This window comes from Mirounga leonina, unplaced genomic scaffold (genome assembly GCF_011800145.1).
Source record: "Mirounga leonina isolate KUSES-001 unplaced genomic scaffold, KU_Mleo_1.0 Mir_201, whole genome shotgun sequence".
NCBI classification, from domain to species: domain Eukaryota; kingdom Metazoa; phylum Chordata; class Mammalia; order Carnivora; family Phocidae; genus Mirounga; species Mirounga leonina.
The window spans coordinates 32,000,887-32,021,910 of record NW_023270504.1 but is presented as its reverse complement, the minus strand read 5'-3'; the positions used below and the strand labels follow the sequence as shown (position 1 = coordinate 32,021,910).

The window sequence follows — 21,024 nt, the reverse complement described above, 5'->3', positions numbered from 1 at the left end:
TCCGTATGGTCCTCCCTCTGTGGGTGTCCGTGTCCTAATTTCTTCCCATAAAGATATCAGTCATATTAGATTAGGGTCTACACCAGTGGCCTCATTTAACCCTAACTACCTTTTTAAAGAGCCTGTCTCCAAAAACACTCCCACTGTGAGGGACTAGGAGGTTAGAGCTTCAACAGATGAATTTGAGGACACAATTCAGCCCGTAACAATGGGTTTCAGAAATAATCATTTTCAAACAGCATCCCTTCAAGATGTCTTTGAAAATGCCATCCTCTTTCTGCTGCAATAAAAGGAACTTAGGAAGGGGGTTGGGGTTTCGTAGGAGGAGTGGCCCAGCAGCAGGAAGCAACAGTGAGAAACCTCAGGGAAATTGAAACTGAAGTCAGACTGCTTAGCTTCCTACACCCTTTCATCCAAAACCTCACTGGGTGTTTTGTTTTGTTTTGTTTAAGATTTTATTTATTGATTTGAGAGAGAGGGAGAGAGCATGAGTGGGGGGGGGGCAAAGAGAGGGGGAAGGAAAGGCAAAAAGAGGAGGAGGGAGAAGCAGACTTCCCACTAAGCAGGGAGCCTGATGCTCCATCTCAGGACCCCAGGATCACGACCTGAGCCGAAGGCAGACACTTAACCGACTGAGCCACCCAGGCATCCCATGGGTGCTCTGTTCTGTCTTCATTACTAAGAGCATCATTCTCTCTTGTTTATTTGTGTATTTACAGTTTCATTTTTGAATTAAGTTATTATTTTTACATACGGTAAAATTCACCTGTTAGTGTGGAATTCTATGAATGTTGACAAAAGTATACACTCGTGTAACAACCACCACAAGGAGCATATAGAAATATTCCATCATTCCAGTCTTCCCTTAGAGTCCCTCCCCTTCCAATGGCTGGCAGCCACTGCTAGGTTTCCTGACCCTATAGACTTGCCTTTGTGAGAAGCATCATACTCTCTTAATTTACAAACAATGCTGACAGATTTTAAAGACCAAAGCATAACAGAAGCAGCAAATTAGAACTGGGGATTGGAGGGGAGAGAAGCTACCCTGACTGCAAGAAGCTAAATAGGAGACACAACGAATTTGGGGGCCGATTGGCATAGATCCCACCCTGCAGGACAAAGTCAGTGACCCCCACAGCGTTTACGATAAGACCCAACTCCTCACCGAGCCTGTCCCCAAGCCTCCCTGCTGTCACCCTGCACCCGCTAGGCACCAGCTCCCTCGGGCTCCTTCCTGCGTTGGCACGCTTGCTGTAGATGCTTCCTGTGTCCACAACGCTCTGCCTCCTCCTGTCACATCTGCTCCCCTTTTCTGACTTTCAGGCATCAGATGATCCAGCTTCTGAGCCACCCATCGCTCACCTGCCCTCGCAGTGCCCTGTTCAGTCTTCTGCACGGCACCTGACACCACCTGCTGTTTTTCTTGTCGACACAGTTATTCCATCTGTTGAGCACCCGTGAGTACCAAATGCTGTTTTAGGGATCAAGACAAGAACATGAATAAAACAAGTCCCTGTCCTCCTAGTGGAGATTATTTCCCAGTGAGGGGAGACAGTCCAACACAAACAAAGAATTATAGAATATTTCAGGTTGTGAGAGATGCTGTGGAGGAAATGAAGCCAGGCCCAGGGAAAGCACAGAGGCTGTTGGGGCTGAGGCAAAATAATAAGGGGACGGTGGTAGGATTTGAGCTTAAAGAGGGTGCAGCTCATATAGGACTTTGGAGGCTATTAAAAAAGCCTTGGGAAACCATCAAGGACTTTAAAGAGTGGAATGACACCATCTGACATTTTATAAAAGGAGGAAGAATATAGGGAGCCCCTCCCTGTTAGGAAGCTATTTCTATGATAGGGGGATATGGTGGCATGGACCAGGGTGCTGGTGGTGCAGGGGTGAGACACAGGGATTCGTGGGGCTGCTGGGATGCTCACACGCTGCTGGTGGAAGTGCAAGAGGGTACAGCCACTTTGAAAAACTGGCTGTTGGTAATAGAGTTGAACATTCCTCACCCTATGACCCAGCAGTGCCACTCCTAGGTATTATACTCAAGAGAATTGAAAACATATGTACACAAAAAGACTGGTAGGAGAATGTTCATGGCAGCACTGCTGTGACCACCATATTTGGGGATGCATGGATCAGTGAGCAGACACGCATCTTCTGGAGACGGAACACGAGAGTGCTGCCCAGAGCCAGAGCAGCGTTTCACAGGACAGGAGGCCATGCTAGAGAAGGTGGCTGGAGGCATGGAAAAAATGAAATCATGTTTAGAGTCCTGTGTAGGGAGACAGAGAAGTATTTCAACCATTATTCAAAGTTTAGCAATCAGAAGTGCTGAGCAATCAGGAGAGTTGAGTAGTGTTGAGATGGGAAGGATTACTAGTTATTTGCATAGGGTTAGAAGTTAAACAACTCCTGATGAGAAGTTTGCACTGGGGAACTGCTCCTTGGGGAGCATGATATAGCCTAGTTGGTCCTCATACAGTATGAGAAACACATTTATAGTCCTAGAAACGTACTGGTGCCAGAAGTGACTTACAGCTTAGGTAGGCCAGACCCTGTGCCCAAATGAAGAGGGTCTGTCCTGGGTGCGGCACACAGCCTCTGCCCCCTCTGACTCCAGCATGCACTGCATCTGCCTCCCCAGGGAGAGAGTGTCGAACTGGGACTACCCATGTGTCATTTGTACTCTGATCTCAGGCATCCTGTGCCCCTTTCAAAGAGGTCATCCTTGGAGGAAATATATTTATTTATTTATTTATTTTAAAGATTTTATTCATTTATTTGACAGAGAGACACAGCAAGAGAGGGAACACAAGCAGGGGGAGTGGGAGAGGGAGAAGCAGGCTTCCTGCCGAGCAGGGAGCCTGATGCAGAGCTTGATCCCGGGACCCTGGGTTCATGACCTGAGCCGAACAGGCAGACGCTTAACCACTGAGCCACTCAGGCGCCCCAAGGTTGGACACTCTTGAAGTGGAAATTGGTATGTTCCATTCTTTCTTTATAGAATTGTGAAATTAACCTCTCTTGCTTTGGCTGCCAGAAACCTCAGAGACAGCCCCTTTACAAAATATTACTTGCTATTTATACTTCAATCACTTGGACATGCGGCTCTGATAAAGAAATCAACTTGAAATACAGATAATGCTACCTAAATTTAACAAACCATTCCATTATGTGATTTTCATTATAATCGTTTTCAGTCACTGTAAAATTAATGCTACCGTCCTTTCAGAAAAATTGGAAAACACAAAAAAGCGAGAAGTAAAAAAAAAAAAAATCACTGTGATTTTTATTATTTTAATGTAACCTTGTGATGATTTTTGGTTGTATTTCATTCCAATCTTTTTCTTCTTTAAAATTCAGTTTCTAGGGACGCCTTGGTGGCTCAGGTCATGATCCCAGAGTCCTGGATTTGAGCCTCATATCGGGCTCCCTCCCTGCTCAGGGAAGAACCGGCTTCTCCCTCTGCCCCTCCCCCTGCTTGTGCTCTCTCTCTCTCTCTCTCTCTCAAATAAATAAAATCTTTAAAAATATAAAATTCAGTTTATACTACTCTGTTCAGGTGTAGTAACTTCCATAGTCCTATTTGTTTTGTCGTGATTTCCAGAAAGTTGTTTTCCTGATTGTTTTTCTCTTTTGTTGGGAGTCACGTGGTTCTGCTTTGGCTGTGCCGTTGTGGCGATATCTGGGCACAGGCACTGGTGAATGGCTTCATGAGGTTATTACCGGGAATCGCAAACCCCCGCACCGCAACCCGGCTACTCCAAGAACAGCTCGTGAGGATTCTGAAAGCCCTTCCCAGCAAGGAACATTAGGAATAATCCCTGCATCGCCGGAATGCGTGACCAACCTCCCCAGATGGCCACCTTGATAGGGACCACTGTCTGAGGGTGGAAGTCCACGGTATCCGCGGCTGATCTGCCAGGCGGGAGTCGCGGTCTCCAGCCGGGCTCTAGGGACCGGGCTCCCGCACCGCGCGTGGGGGTTTCCCAGTAGGCGCCGGCGGGGGGCGGGCCGGGGGCGGGGTCGGCCGTGGCGGGCGGGAAATAAAGGAAGTGGGAGAGCGGCGGCTGCGTACTGCGCGCCCCGGGGACTTTGCCGCTGGCTCGCCTAGCGCGGCTCCCGGCCCCCGGCCCCCGGCCCCCCGCCCCCCTGCCAGCCTCTCGACCTGCTGCCACGGCCGCTGGGTGGGTGAGTAAGCCCCGCTACCCCGCGCGGCCGTCTGCGCTGAGCTGCAAGCTTAGGAGCCCCTGCTTGCCGGGCGACGGGATGGCTCAGTGCTCGCCGGCGGCCCGACCCTCCCAGACACAGTCCCAGACCGCCTGCGCCCGGGGGTGGGAGCCGGAGGGCGGGAGGGGAGGCGACGCCGCCAGGTGCCACCCCGCCCGGAGCGCCCCGTGGGCCCCTGCGGTTAGAGCCTGCCGGCCCTCGGCCCCCGGCGTCGAGGCAGCCTTTCACCCCGCCTCCCGTCCGCCTGGGCCCCTCCTTGGGTCCTCGCGACCGGGACACCGCCGGAAGGGCTTCCCCCCCCGGAGGAAGGGGGACACAGGGGGACCCTGGGGAGCCGGAGCGGGGCCCGCGCGCGGCCCTCGGATTCTCTCCAGTGGCTAATGGCCGGAGCGGCCCTCTCCTTGGGTAGGCTAGAGATGGCTTTATTGTCTCCTCTCCGAGCGAGTCTTCGGGTTTGGCCGGCGGCTTGTGGGGCCTCGGCCGGGGTGCGGTGGCGGGGGTGGTGAGTTGAGGACTTAAGACGGTGAGACTAGCGGCTGCCGGTCCAACCTCTGAGAGGAAAAAACCGACGGGAAGGGACGAGTTCAGGTCACACATCTGTCCAGCACCAGATCCAGAACCTAAATCCAGACGCAGACCTTGGACTCTGGTCTCGGGCACTTTTCCCTACTTCCCCTGCCTCAGTGTGGCCAGAGAGCCCGTCTTAGAACTGTTAGAAATTACATGCATATACTGGCTGGTGGTAGAAGTCAGTTTGTTGAATGACTTTGTGACCCCAGGGGACCCTGGGAGAGCCCTAAAGCCCTCAGCTACAAAGTGGCTGGGCTGGCAGGGATTTTGCTGGGGTCGCGGAGGGACAGTGGTGGTGACAGTGGGGGATGAGCTTGAGGAACACAGGTAAGGCCTTCTGGGATTGGATTGGTCTGGAAAGGGTTGAGGAGCAGGTGAGAAACCCAGCACAAAGCGCCCCCACATTTACAGGCAACTACCTAATTCCACTGCCTAATTCCACTGCCAAGCCTGCCTGCCCTTCCTGCAAATCTTATCTGTCTGCCCAAGCCTCACTTGGTGGCATCTCAGCTGGTCTCTTTCTATAGAAGGGAGCTGGGGAAGCTGCTGAAGGATGTGGTTTGTCCACATTGCATCTCCACCCACTGGGGCAAGTGGCAGGCTCTGAGTTGGGGAAGGCTCTCCTGGGCCTTGGTCTCTGCCTTTTTTTTTTTTTTTAAGATTTTATTTATTTATTTGACAGAGAGTGTGAGCGCTTGGGTGTAAGCACAAGCAGGGGGAGCAGCAGAGGGAGAGGGAGAAGCAGGCTCCCCACTGAGCAGGGAGCTGGAAGTGGGGGCTCCATCCCACAACCTGAGCCAAAGGCAGACACTCAACCGACTGAGCCACCCAGGCGCCCCTGGTCTGTGCCATCTTGAGACAGACCTTGAACCAGGGCCCTGAGTGTCCACTGGAAGTTATCAGTGACTGTTCCTGGAAGATAGTCTGGTTTTGGAGCCAGAAGGAAAATGGGAAAGGGACTTCTGGTTTTAAAAGTTCAGGTGGGCAGAGCTCTAGTAAGGCCTTGTTTGGGAAGAGGATAGATGTCAAGCCTTTCATTGCTGCCGGGCATGTGTGTGTTCTGTCCCTCCTGCCCAGGGAGAGAAGAGGTACAGGGTCAGCGCCCACAGGAGGCCTTGTGAGGCACTTCATAAGTGGAGTTTAAAGGCAGCCTTCTCATGGGCTTCCTTGAGTACTGAGGTGCCCAGTGCCCATGTGGTGTGGTTCATGAGGGACAGGGTGCTGTCTCATGGGAATGGAGACAAACTGGCTACTGTCATACATCAGGACGTAGGCTTTAGTGTGTTTGTTGCAAAGAGCTTTGGGAACATGGGGTGGGCTGCTGTTTGTTTTGTCTGAGGAGGTTAGGCCATCTGAAGGGGACTCTGAAGAATGAATAGGATCTTGCCAGTTGGATAAGGTGGGAAAGTGCACTCAGGGCAGTGCAGGAATGCTGGGGGAGGGGTGCCTAGGCAGGGAAGAGGTGTCTCTAGGTGGGAAGGGGCATTGCATGCCCTCCTCCGAGGCCTCGCCCAGGGAAGCTCACAGCCTTAGCCAACCTGGGGAGACTCATTGGAGGAACTGCAGGTTTCACTCATTGGCAAACGAGAACGGCCTGTCAGGAGTGCTGAGGCCACATGGAGGAGCAAGATATGAGATGATGGAGTCTTCCAGGGCAGGAGTCTTGGCTTGAGAAGGACAGTGAATGACATTTGAGCTGTTCTCTTTTTCTCTAGTGCAAGGGACTGTGACAGGAGGTCACCATCATGATCAAGGACTGTGTGTTCCTTGGTGGTAGTACCCAGGATGCTGGCTCTGGATTCCGAGCTCCTGAGAAGACTCACTCTAGAGCTGTGGCCATTGGAAGTCCTTTCTGTGGTTGTACCTCTGGTGACCATTTGTCAGTCTGGGGCTTTGGAGGGCATTGCCACCCTGGATGCCCCCTGGGGCCAGCTATCTACCCTCCTGGGCCTCCTATGCATAGGATCCCATTAGCAGCACCTTGGCTGCCCCACCTGGCTGGCCACCCCCCAGACCATACCTGTCCTTGCCCAAAGCCACTGAGGGGTCTGAAAAAGATAGCTAATTGAGGATGGTGATAACATACAGAGCTCACTGTGGGCCAGATACACACGTAAAGAACTTTTTGTGTATTAGTTAGCTCATTTGGACATCAAAATAATCAGAAGCAAGGTTATCATCCTTATTCTTCAGATGGGGGAGCATTGAGTAACTTGCCCACGGTCACAACTGAGGGAGTCAGACCGTAGAGTTCCAGCTCTCAGTATTATATTACACTGCCTGGATTTCCAGGCTACTCACTAGTCCATTTTCCAAATTTGGCCCATCTACCTCTGCACCTCTACACTGGTTAGACGTGAAGGGGCGAGGAGCAGAGAGAATGGCCGTGGCCTTTCTGTGGACTCCCCTCCCCTGCAGGCAGCTACTGATGTGCGTGGGGCAGGATGAAGCTTCAGGGAGCAGTGCCGTGGACCCTCTGGGTGGGATTTTGCCCAGCAGGTTCCCCAGCCTCCCATCTCTGGGGTTCAGGCCTTTCCCCACCTTCCCCTCCTCTTCTCTTTATGCCTGCAGAGGTCAAAATGGGGGAGTTTCAAATGAAAGGCAGACTTGATGATCTGGATGAACCATAAAGCAACCATCGAATGGAAATCGTGGTTGGCTTTTTGTGTCCAGGGTTCTAGAAGCCACCAGCTTAGAAAATGAGGAAGTGGTTTGTTTTAAACTAACCTCTCCCGTTGGTAATCCTATCAGCTTGGTGTTGGGTGTTGGAGATGGGTGCCAGGCGGTGGAGTTTTATCACCCTCTCTGAGTCACAGACCAGGTTTAAAAGGGGACTGGTTACGTTCAGACACCCAGAGTGGCTGGACTGAAACTGCCCCGTGTGGCCTGGTAGACCGGCTGCCCTCGTGGAAGGATGTGGGCTGCACGGAAGTGGGGCTGCCACATGTGAAGAGAGGTGTGCCTTCTGGGTCCAGGGTGTCGGGATCACCATGGAGATCCTGGCAGAGCTTCGTGCCTGGGCTTCTGCCTGATCTGAACGGGCTCCCAAGCCCGCACTGAATAAGCTCCTGCCATGCTGCTGTCTGTGCTGACCAGTGGGGCAGGTCTGCAGTTGCTGATACACTCCTGTGCTCAACAAAGTGCCTTTCTTCAGAGTTAGGAAAGTGAGTGCTGTGGCCTCGGTCAGGGGCCGGCCAGTTTTTGGAGTGCCAAATGTAATGTAGTGGTGGTGGTGGGGCTGTCTGAGCTTTTATCTGAGGCCAGCAATGGTGTTGCTGTTTTTCTGTCAGTGGGCATCTGTGCATCTGTAGTTGCTTTCATTTGCATAACTATCTCATTTTAATTCTCAAGCGAATTCTGTGAAATTCTGCAGATGTGAAACATCAGTGGTGGGGTGTTTCTCATGTATATGCTCATATTTAGACAAGTGTTTGGATGGTCACAGCCCTGGGTCCAGGACTGGGCCACGTCCCAGGAGCTTCTGCTTGGATCTCCACACTCTCATGCGCACCGCCACCCCCCCCATACCCCTCCCCGGCCAAGCCAAAGTGAAGGGTAAGAATCTCATAAGGCAGGGAGTGCCCTCTTTACAAATAGGGAAAGGGAGGTCACATGGCAGGTTGAGAGCCAGCTGTGACCCGGGTATCTATCCCTCTTTAAAGGATCCCTCTGTGGGCTGGGAATGCGTGAGCCTCTTAAATGCTGCTGAGCCCCAGGGACTTAGGGAGTTTGGGGCTTTTCTGGGGTTTTCATCTGTCTTTCCAGGGAGAGCCAGCTGAAATCTGGGGGACTAGTGTTCAGTTAGGGCTTGGGGACAGCAGGAGACATGACAGGAGTAAGGGAGCAGAGGAGGAGGTAGTAGATGGGGGGCGGGGGATAGGGTCTGAGTCAGGAAGGCTGTGGGAGGTGGTGTAGGGTTCCCACCTGGGAGTAAATGCCGGAGAGTGACCTGGGGCTGAGTAACTCTGGTCCCCTGAGTAGTAAACCAGGCCTGAGGTCCGAGGCATTTGTGTGCCTCAGTTTGGGAGAAAGCCAGCCGGGTAAATGAGTCACAGCACCAGCAGCCCCTCTCAGCATTAGCGAGGGTGTTACTTATAATGGATCACCATCTGGGAAGTCAGATCCGTATGGGAAGGGCTGGGAGGGGCTTCTGCACCGGCAGGCAGCTCCTTGGAGACAGAAAGGAGGCCGCAGCCTCTGGGAAATCCTGAGCTTTAGGTGCTGACTTTTGGTGAGGGAGGGCACTGTGTTTGGGACTGTCCCTCCACTTTCTTCTGGGCCCAGACATCTCTATGTATGGTAACAGGGGTGGGGAGAGGGCAGAGGCTCAGCACCCCCTTGACCCTGGAATCAAGGCAGGCCCTGCTATCGTAGAGGAGGTAAAGGGCTCTTGACTGGAACCTCTTCTCAACTTTCCAGCAGGTATTTCCTCACCCTGTCCTGGAGAGAGGGTAGGGTTAGGGTTGTGAGGTCAGTGGGCTGGCGGGCTGGCAGGCCCCTGGGATTGGGTGACAGCAAGCCTTAAGGACAGGCATCCCAGAGGCTACTCCAGAATGTCTAGCTCAGCCTTTGTGCTCGCCTCTCTCCTCAACAACCCTCTCCCACTCCCGCTGCTTGTGTTCCTGCTCTCGCTATCTCTGTCTCTATCAAATAAATAAATAAAATCTTAAAAAAAAAAAAAGATTTTATTTTTAAGTAATCTCTACACCTAACATGGGGCTTGAACTTATAACCCTGAGATCAAGAGTTGCATGCTCTACCCACTGAGCCAGCCAGTTCCCGGGAGTTAATTTTCAAGAAGTCCAGTTTATCTGGTTTTTTCTTATATCACTTAATTTTGTGGTGTCATAAGAAATCATTGCCTGACCCACAGTCATGAAGTTTTATTCCTGCGTTCTAAGAATTTTATAGTTTTAGCTCTTGGGTTAGTTCTATGATCTATTTTGAGTTAATTTTTGTATATGATGTGAGGTAGGGGCTTGTGGATACCCAGTTGGCCCAGCACCATTTGTTAAAAAGACAACTTTTTACCTGGTCTCGCCCCCTTTGTCAATGATTGATTAACCATAAATATTCGAGTTTATTTCTGGACTGTCATTGCTAGTCCACTCATCTTATGTTTATCCTTTGCAATACCACACTGTCTTGATTACTGTAGCTTAGTAGTAAGTTTTGAAATTGGGGAGTGTGAGTCCACCACCTTGTTCTTTTTCAAGATTGCCTGTTCTGTGCCCCTTGCATTTCCATATGAATTATAGGAGCCATCTGTAACTTTCTGGGGGGGGAGGGGGAAAGCCAGCTGGGAGTCAGAGAGGAATTGCATTAAATCTATAGGTCGGTTTTGGGGAGTATTGCCATCTTAACCATAATAATTCTCCCAATCTGTAAGCATCGCATGGCTTTATTTATTTAGCTCTTTAGTTTCTTTCAATAGTATTTGTAGTTTTTAGTGTACAAATCTTATGCTACTTTTGTTAACTGTATTCCTAAGTGTTCTCTTTTTCTTGATGCTGTTATAAAGGTAATTGCTTTCTTAATTTCATTTTTGGGTTGTTGATTGCTGATGTATAGAAGTACAGTTGATCTTGCAATACTTACGTCCTGTAGCCTTGCTGAACTCACTTATTAGTTCCAGTAGTTTTTTTAGTGGACTCCTTGGGCTTTTCTACATGTCAGATCATGTCAACTCAGTATGTTTTAAAGCTTCTCAGTTGATTCCTGTGTGCCAGGGTTAAAAACCATTGGGTTAGATCAGTGGTTCCCATGCCTTTGAGATGGAAATGTGGGGGAACAGAATCAGAGCACTTGAATTTCTAAGGATTTTTCCTCTGTGTCTGTGGGGAAGAATGAGGGGCTGGGAGCTTAGAGAGGAACCAGTATCCTACACTCCAGCTTCCTCCAATCCTGGTAGACCCAGTTGGGCCGGGTGAGTGAAAGTGTACCTTTTACAGAAATGTGTTTTGGGTGAGAGTGGCAACACCCTCCCTGCTTTGAGTTGTCAGAAAGAGCCCGTGGGAAAACTGGTAAGAGTCAAAACCCAAAGGAAGAAGTCAGAAGAAGTTGAGGTCCTGTTGGGGACTGAGTAAAGGAGGAAATCTGGGTCGGAGCCACCCAGGGTTGTTAGGACTGTCTTTCTGGCTCTGCCTTGACCCTATCCACCCCAAGTAACTGGACTTCACCCCACTTGAAGGGAAGGACTTTTTCATACAGCTCTACACTGTTGGTTTTATTTTCATAAAAGCGGATGTGAAAACTGGCAGGCACCTTAGAAATCCACATTGTTTAGAAAACTGTTGTATCCTCTTATTAGTTCATTAATTAGAGAGCTAAATGAAATCTTGGACACGTGTCCATTTTAAATTTGTACAAAAGTCATGGTTTCACTTTTTTTTTTCTTTTATTTAGCGGCTTGGGAGGTCATCCACTGAAAAGCATGCCCAGTGGATTCACATAGTCTTTTCTTTCTTTCTTTCTTCATTTTTTTTTTTTTAAGATTTTATTTATTTGAGAGAGCACAAGAAGGGGGATTGGCAGGCAGAGGAAGAAGCAGGCTCTCCGCTGAGCAGGGAGCCTGACATGGGACTTGTTCCCAGAACCCTGGGATCATGACCAGAACTGAAGGCAGACACTTAACGACTGAGCTACCCAGGTTCCTTCACATGGTATTTTCTTTTTTTTTTTTTAAGATTTTATTTATTTGACAGAAAGAGACACAGCGAGAGAGGGAACACAAGCAGGGGGAGTAGGAGAGGGAGAAGCAGGCTTCCCGCTGAGCAGGGAGCCCGACGTGGGGCTCGATCCCAGGACTCTGGGATCATGACCTGAGCCGAAGGCAGACGCTTAACCACATGGTATTTTCTTACCTGCCAGAGGCAGTAGCTAAGCAGAACTTGTTTCTTGACTTTGCCAAATGTGTGTGTGTCTCCCTCCCTCTCTCTCCTGACTTTGTTTTGTTTTGGTTTCTGGTTTGCACATGCAGATCAGTTATTCCCAGTGGTGGCATCAGTGATCAAAGATTTGGCTTTGTGGTCTCACCATGGACAAATGGATTCTCTGTTGAATGGGGGATGACGGAGAGGCTGGATTGTTGGACTTTACTGTGTCCTTAGTCTCTTGAGTTCAGTTTGGTTCAGAATTTTGTGTCCACCAGGAAGAACAACTCTGACATCATTAAGTCTTTGTGTATCTATGTTTACTCTCAACCTGGAGCTGATGTAGAATTGATGCCACAAGCTCTCTCTGTCTGTAGTTCAGAAAGGCCTTTGCCTCTCATTGTATAAATGTGAAACAAATTTCTTTAATTATTGGGGAGTTAGGTTGTAAAGTGTCTTTTTTTTTTTTTTAAGATTTTATTTATTTATTCATGAGAGACAGAGAGAGAGAGAGAGGCAGAGGGAGAAGCAGGCTCCCAAGGAGCAGGAAGCCCGATGCGGGACTCGATCCCAGGACCCTGAGATCATGACCTGAGCCGAAGGCAGACGCTTAACCATCTGAGCCACCCAGGCGCCCGTAAAGTGTCTTAAGTTGGAGAAACTCTGTTCTGATCAGCTTGTGGACTTGAATAAATGTCTACATCAAGTATTTCTTTTTTTTTTTTTAAAGATTTTATTTATTTATTTGAGACAGAATGAGAGAGAGAGAGAGAGCACATGAGAGGGGGGAGGGGTCAGAGGGAGAAGCAGGCTCCCTGCCGAGCAGGGAGCCCGATGCGGGACTCGATCCAGGGACTCCAGGATCATGACCTGAGCCGAAGGCAGTGGCTTAACCAACTGAGCCACCCAGGCGCCCCTACATCAAGTATTTCTAAAATTTCCAGAAAATATGGAAATTGTACTTTTTTTTTTTTTTTTAAAAGAGTTTACTTATTTATTTGACAGAGAGAGAGAGACAGCACAAGTAGGCAGAGTCGCAGGCAGAGGGAGAGGGAGAAGCAGGCCTCCCGCTGAGCGGGGAGCCCGATGCGGGGCTCGATCCCAGGATCCTGGGATCATGACCCGAGCCGAGGGCAGCCGCTTAGCCGACTGAGCCACCCAGGTGCCCCGCACTTTTTTTTTTAAGATTTTATTTTTTTAGGTAATCTCTACCCCCCCAGTCTCTTAACCCCACAGTTGCAAGATTAAGAGTCGCGTGCTCCACTGACTGAGCCAGTCAGGCGCCCCAAGGAAATTGCACTCCAAATAATTTAAATGCACTAGACTTAAAAAAAATTCTTACAGAAACAAGCATTTTTTAAGAATGCAGATTTACATTATTAAGTCTTTGACAAATGAGAATAAATTAATAATTTAGTGTAAAAAAAGCTTTTCTCTGATTTATTAGTATTAGATATAATGCTGATTATGTTTAGTAACAGCATTCAGTAAATCAATATAATAAATTTTATTTTACCTTCCCACCATGCCCAAACTTGTACAGGTAGACCATTACTCTTACATAATGTTTAAGGTTATAAAAAATGTAAATTTGTTTTCAACTAAATTCAGTTAAATTCTGACAGTGTTTTTATTTTAACAGTATTTGAAGATAAAGCTTAAGTAACCTAAAACCTGGAATAATATTAAATTGGGCTAATTAATGGGTAGTCATTGTATACCTAGAATACTGAAACACTGATTACTAGGTATAATTTTAAGTTTTTTTTTTAATATACTAAAAAGCTTTATCTTTGGCTAGTATTAATGAATGTGAGAAAGTATGAAAGGTGTGGGGGGGTGCTATAGAAAGTTGTGTTATGTATTGTGTTCAGGAGTTGTGCTAGTCTGCTAAAATGTTCGTGTGTGACAGCTCTCAACCCCCTAGTTCTCTGGGAAGTACAAGTCAATTAGTTTGGTTAAAAGTTATACTTAAGGGTGCCTGGGTGGCTCAGTCGTTAAGCGTCTGCCTTCGGCTCAGGTCATGATCCCAGGGTCCTGGGATCAAGTCCCATATCGGGCTCCCTGCTCGGCAGGAAGCCTGCTTCTCCCTCTCCCACTCCCCTTGCTTGTGTTCCTGCTCTCGCTGTCTCTCTCTCTCTCAAATAAATAAAAAAAATAAAATCTTAAAAAAAAAAAGTTATACTTAATATGAATGGCAGATAAAAACTTTGTGTATATGCTTTTTTTTTTTTTTAATTTTTATTTATTTATTTGACAGAGAGAGACACAGCGAAAGAGGGAACACAAGCAGGGGGAGAGGGAGAGGGAGAAGCAGGCTTCCCGCTGAGTAGGGAGCCCGATGTGGGGCTCGATCCCAGGACCCTGGGATCATGACCTGAGCCGAAGGCAGACGCTTAACGACTGAGCCACCCAGGCGCCCCTGTGTATATGCTTTTAATTTTCAAGCAAAAGGGTTTTGTTTTTTTTTCCTCAAAGCAGCATTTCTCACACTTTTTTGTCTCTAGATTCTTTTACACATAAAAATTATTGAGGACCCCAAGAGCTTTTGATTAAGTGGGTTTATCTATTATATTTTCTGTGTTTGAAATTAAAACTGAGAAATTTTTAAAGTATTTGTTGATTCATTGGAAAATATTGATGCTTATTGCTTGTTAACATGAACTTTTAAAAATACTGTATTTTATAAAACACTTTTCGTGAGAACAACATTGTCATGTTTCTGCGGATCTGTTAAATGACTGAGTCTGAAAAGAAGCTATGAAATATGTCATAGCTTTGGCAAAGTTTGCTTATTTTGATGGTCTTGCTTTCTTGGTTTACTCATTGATGCCTTTACTGCCAAAATGAAAGGTTATTTTTTACTTTCCGTGTAATCCAACTGGATAGCAGAGATTGTGTAAAACAATAATTTTTGATACTTTATGGTAACTTTATTATATTATTGATTGCTTGAAGGGAAAAAACCCTACAAAGAACAAAGGCTTATCACTTATGAAAGAACTAAGGTTTTGTTAGTTTCATTAACAGACAGCTCTGGTTTCTCAGGTATTCCATGATCCTCGCTTAAATGCCAGATGGCCTCAGACAACACTTTTGGTGTTGCCTTCCAAAAATTGGACCCTAAATGTAGACAAAAAAATTTTTTCAGAATATGTTATGCCTAAAACAGTCATTGAGATTTCTCAGAGTGCCCCTGTAAATCACAAAGGTCATTCACCTTCTAAAAAGAGAAATACTGGGGCTCCTGGGTGGCTCAGTTGGTTGGGCGACTGCCTTCGGCTCAGGTCATGATCCTGGAGTCCCGGGATTGAGTCCCGCATCAGGCTCCCTGCTCAGCAGGGAGCCTGCTTCTCCCTCTGACCCTCCCCCCTCTCATGTGCTCTCTGTCTCTCTCATTCTCTCTGTCTCAAATAAATAAATAAAATCTTTAAAAAAAAAAAAAGAAATACTATAAAATGAATTAGATTTGTTTGAAGTGTCACTCCTGTGAGGGCTGCGTGCAAAGAGCAGCTGTTGGATCAGAAGAGGTGCTTGCTCGGGCTTGGTTACGTTTGTGCAGATAAAATGTTATGAATGCAGATATTTCAGAAAACGTTTCCTTTATGGGAATTTCGCCTTTCTGCCCATAATATGTTTTTATTCTCAGGGGAAAGTGATGAAAATTGTTATGAAATGGTTATGTATCGTACCCCAAAAGAGAATCTGTCTCTCTTCCATTCTTATATTACCAGTTGGAGAAGTAAATTAATCACAACCAGTAAGTCTCTGCCACCTGTAGATGATTTGGGGGGGGTGGTGGTTTATGTGTGTATCTCCAACAAAGGACAGAATCAGAGCCTTGTGGAAAAGGATTATACCAAGTACCTTAAACTAGTAATACTTAAAAAAACAGGCTTCTGAGTTAGCATGGCTTCAACAACTTTCAGACACCACCAGTGCTCGGAGTCAGGATTTCCAGGGCACTTTTTACTCTGGATACCGACTGACAGTGCCATGGAAGTGGCCTGCTGGCAGGCTGCCAAGCTCGATTTCTGTAGGACACAACAGACCTGTGTGGGAAACTGTGCTGTGGGGATTTGCTTGGAATATTGCTGAGGTTTCATTTCCATTTTCTAGATAACATGAGGAAACTCCTTAAGCTGCCTGTACTGTCTGTAACCCGTAACAATTTAATAGACTCTGCTTTGGGAAACTGAAATGAAACATTTAAAAATGATATCTAGTTCTCTGCTGCCCTCCTGCCCCCCACCTCACTCACGTACCCTTCTCCCCTGCCCTGGAATTCCTGTGAAGTCTCCCTGTTTTGAAGGCAGACGCTTAACCAACAGGGACCTAGGTACCCCTTGTTCTTCCTTTTTGAAGCTAAATTAATATTCCACTCTATCGGGACGCCTGGGTGGCTCAATTGCTTAAGCATCTGCCTTCAGGTTGGGTCATGATCTCAGGGTCCTGGGATTGAGCCCTACATCGGGCTCCCTGCTCAGTGGGAAGCCTGCTTCTCCCTCTGCCTGCTGCTCCCCCGCTTGTGCTCACACACACTCTCTCTCTCTCTCTGACAAATAAATAAATAAATAAATCTTTTAAAAAAATATTCCACTCTATGGATAAAACCATGTTTTGTTTATCCATTCACCCATCTATGGACATTTGCATAGCTTTTGTGAATAGTGCAGCTAGAACATGGGTGTACAAATATCTGTTTGAATTGCTGTTTTCACTTTCTTTGTGTATATACCCAGAAGCAGAATAATATAAATTAAATCATATGGTAATTCTGTGTATAATTTTTTGAGAAACTGTTACCAAACTCAGACTTGTCTGTATATCGGATACACAGTAATCTAATGTCTGAGATACCGGCTTTGAAGCAAAGAAATCTTTATTATCAGAAGGGCAATCCAACGAGAAATCAGGATCATTTCCAAAGCTGAGTGACCCTGCTGAGCCTAGGGACAGCTTATATATTTGAGAGGAGAGGAAGGGGTTTCTTGAAACCTTAAGGGGGTGGGGCTCAACAACCTAGAGATAAGCATTCTTCCGAACAATGAGGCACTATTTGGGACCTGGTACATCAAGACCGGTGTTACCATCCGGTCCCCATTAGGTTTATTTAATTTTTATTTAATTTATTTGTTAGAGAGTGTGCATGTGTGTGCACACAAGCAAGGGGGAGCGGCAGGCAGAGAGCGAGGGAGAAGCAGGCTCCCCGCCGAGCAGGGAGCCCAATGCGGGGCTCGATCCCAGGACCCTGGGATCATGACCTGAGCCGAAGGCAGACGCTTAACGGCTGAGCCACCCAGGCGCTCGCCCCCCCAACCATTAGGTTTCTACAATCAATGAGTAAACGGGGAGTAGGGGTAAAAAGGCAAAGTTAATGATTGATCACGCATGAAACGTAATTAGGGAACATAACAGAATGTGGAGCTGAGTTAATAATGCAATTAATACAACCATAGTTCTGTTTATGCTCTCAAAACAGGTCCAGGAACCAAGTGTGTGGCCTCAAAACTGCCATACTGCCCTTTTTTTAAACAGGATATAATTGGACAAGCTGATAAGTGTACCCAGGGCCTTCCTTGGAATGTCGTATTTTGCATGATGCGCCTGTAATGACAAACCACTTTTCACTTTATGGAGCCAGTGCTTACAAAGCCTTGCCAGGAACTCTGCCCGGCCCCTGGCTGATAGGGCCATAGCTGTACAGGGGGTTAGGAAGGTCATTTCCTGATTCCAGGGAATTTAAGATACTTGGTGGACCTGAATAAGAGAGGCAAGAGACTGACTATATAAATGGACAGTGGCCAGACTGTACGTAAATGCAGAACCCACCACCTGCAGCAACCTACCCAAGAAACCATAACCCCTCCTTACATAATGACTAGCTCAGGAAGGCAGCCTGCTAGAAATCAGACGTCTGTCTCTGGTGACAATCCAGAAAGCTAAAAATAACTTCTGTAACAATTGGCCCCTAATGGCCTTCATTAATAACTGGTTTCCTACTATTTGTCCCTGCTTCCAACTTAGGACCACCCAGAAAAAAACAAATATGCACCCCTAACCAATCACCCAGGGTACCACCAGCCTCCAGTTGGGGCACACTTGAAGCCCCCTCCTTTTCTTCACTGTAAATCTTTCCCACTCCTCTGCCTGCCTTTGAGAGTCTGCCAAATGCAAGTGTCTTTGCATAGCCTTTGTTCCCAGGTTGGGCTTTCTTTCTTTCCATAGAGGAATTCACTCATATTTATAGGAACTGCCAATGAAACCTGCTGGAATTGGTTAGGCTTGGTTTCCTGCCCTCAGGTCTCAAATATTAAGGTGTTTAAAAGTCCAGTCCGAGATTCCTTATGAAAGTCTCTGGTCAGAAGTTGATTCTGTGGCCTTAGTAGTTCAATATTGAGTGGCTCTAAGTTTGCAGAAGAAACTTTTACAGGTTTAACTGGTTAATGAACACCCTTGCTGTACTGATATAAACTACCAAGCCTGTGGAATGAGACCAGCCCTTATTAATGTCAAAGAATAATCTTTGAGATGATTATCATAGGCAGGAAGACTGTCAGGAAAAACTGTGGAAGACTTTGAAATGGGAAATGAAAAAACCCAACCTGGATGTTCAAACTAGTACACCCTTTTAGGCTTTCTTTGCCTTTTATTGCCTTTGAGTTATTTTACATCTTTGTAAGTTGCAGAAAACTGATACTAATGCAAATGATTGTTAATAGAAATGCAAATGAGCTGTCCAGTGGAATACCTTGTGGATATTGACTAGTTTGGGGTGTGTTTGTAAATTCGTTTCAGCTTTCCCATTGCCTGTGGCTATGGATCTTTGATTCCTTTGAGTGGTTTTAACATTTTACTGTTTCCCCCATTAAATGAGTTAAATAAAATCTTTAATATGTGTTCATTTAAGAAGGAAAAGAGAAAGGAAATCCACCTTCTCCAAACCCATTTTTCTGAGGAGGACACCAAGGCCCAGAAAAGTGAACTCCCTGTCCCTGTATTTTCCAGATAGCACTTTCTCTTCTGGATCCCCAATCTGGGGAAAACATAAAAATACCTATATTTTCGCAGATATACAACTGACTTTTGAGTTTGAACTGTGCAGGTCCACTTATATGCAGATTTTTTCCATATATAAACTTAGGCATTGATAAATACAGTGCAGTACTGTAAGTGTATCTTCCTGATGATTTTCTTAATGACATTTTCTTTTTTTCTAGCTTTAATTTTTAAAATTTTAAAAAGGTTTTATTTATTCATTTTAGAAAGCAAGAGAGAGAGAGCGGGGCGAGGGGCAAAGGAAGAGGAGAGAGAGAATCTCAGGCAGACTCTATGCTCAGCATAGAGCCTGATGCGGGGTCGATCTCAATCCTGAGATCATGACCTGAGCTTAAATCAAGAGTTGGACGCTTAACCGACTGAGCCACTCAGGTGCCCCTCTATCTTACTTTATTATAGGAATACAACATATCATACATATAACATGCAAAGTATGTGTTAATTATCTGTTTACATTATCAGTAAGGCTTTCTTTTTTTTTTTTTTTAATTTATTTATTTGAGAGAGAGAGAATGAGAGAGAGCACATGAGAGGGGGGAGCGTCAGAGGGAGAAGCAGACTCCCTGCTGAGCAGGGAGCCCGATGCGGGGCTCGATCCAGGGACTCCAGGATCATGGCCTGAGCCGAAGGCAGTCGCCCAACCAACTGAGCCACCCAGGCGCCCAGTAAGGCTTTCAATCAACATTAATAGTTCAGGGGCGCTTGGGTGGCTCAGTCGTTAAGCCTCTGCCTTCGGCTCAGGTCATGATCCCAGGTCCTGGGATCGAGCCCCACATCGGGCTCCCTGCTCTGCGGGAAGCCTGCTTCTCCCTCTCCCACTCCCTCTGCTTGTGTTCCCTCTCTTGCTGTGTCTGTCTCTGTCAAATAAATAAGTAAATCTTTAAAAAAAGTTATATGGGCATTTTTGACTGCACAGGCGTCAGTGCCACCCCAGTCCCCACGTTGTTCAAGAGTCAACTGTATATAGACCTGGGTCTATCTATAAAAATAGATATATCTTCATATATATTTAGCTATAAAAAAGATACAGATACATAAGATACATAGATACATATAGATATGGTGAAAATAAAGCAAAATCTCACTAACATAGAATCAGGAGGCCAGCAGGGGGCGCCATCGTGCGCAGACCTAGTAGGAAGAGAGGGTACCTTGCGAGGGTCCCCCCAACTCTACTGCCCCAGCAGGAGGACTGATGAGAGGACAAATGAGCCCAGCCAGTAAGAGGCTGTCATAACTCAGCCAGTGAGAAGCCACTATACTTGGAGCCCCCCTTTTACTCCAGTGGACTTTTGTTTATAACAGCCCTCCCGGCTTCCCCCTTTCGTCTCCAAGTGTTCTCCTTGCCGAGGACTTGCCTATGGTTTTGCCTAAGCGGTTTAATTTTTTTAAGGTGAACATCTCACACACACAGTTGACCTTTGAACAACATGGGGGTAGAGGCGCTGAGTCCCCTACTTCCAGCCCCACGGTCAGAAATCTACATATGACTTTTGACTCCTCAGAAACTTAACTGCTAATAGTCTACTGTTGACAAGAAGCCTTACTGATAACACAAATGGTCAATTAACAGATATCTTGTAGGTTATATGTATTCTTATAATAAAGTAAGCTAGAGAGGGGCACCTGGGTGGCTCAGTGGGTTAAGCATCTGCCTTTGGCTCAAGTTGTGATCTCCAGATCCTGGGATGGAATCTCAGGGTCTAACCGCTCTTGGCTCAGCTGGGAGTCTGCTTCTCCCTCTGCCTCTCCCCCCTGCTTGTGCTCTCTTTCTCTCAAGTGAATAAATAAAATCTTTAAAAAAATAAAGTAAGGGCGCCTGGGTGGCTCAGTCAGTTGGGCGACTGCCTTCGGCTCGGGTCATGATCCTGGAGTCCCGGGATCGGGTCCCGCATCAGGCTCCCTGCTCGGCGGGGAGTCTGCTTCTCCCTCTGACCCTCCCCCCTCTCATACTCTGTCTCATTCTCTCTCTCAAATACATAAAATCTTTAAAAATAAATAAATAAATAAATAAAAATAAAGTAAGCTAGACAAAGGGAAATGTTACTGAGAAAATCATAAGGAAGAGAAAATACATTTACAGTACTGTAAAAAATCTGTGTATAAGTGGACCCACGAAGTTTAACCCCTGTTTTCAATGGTCGACTGTATATAGATAAAGAGATATCTCTTCCCATGGTCTTTTTTTTTTTTAAAGATTTTATTTATTTGAGAGAGCGAGAGCATTAGAGAAAGCATAAGTGGAGAGGGAGAAGCAGGCTGCCCATCGAGCAGGGAGCCCGATGCAGGG

General features: G+C 46.9%; 1 protein-coding gene across 1 annotated transcript in view; it reads left to right on the top strand.

Annotated features, from left to right (window-relative positions):
• The first annotated feature begins 4,130 nt into the window (after positions 1-4,130).
• BID (BH3 interacting domain death agonist) overlaps positions 4,131-21,024 on the top strand; it is a 42,736-nt gene continuing 25,842 nt past the window's right edge. Inside the window, exon 1 of the mRNA XM_035028588.1 lies at positions 4,131-4,194. The gene's annotated coding sequence lies outside the window, so the exon portion shown is untranslated. The remainder of the gene's footprint in view (positions 4,195-21,024) is intronic.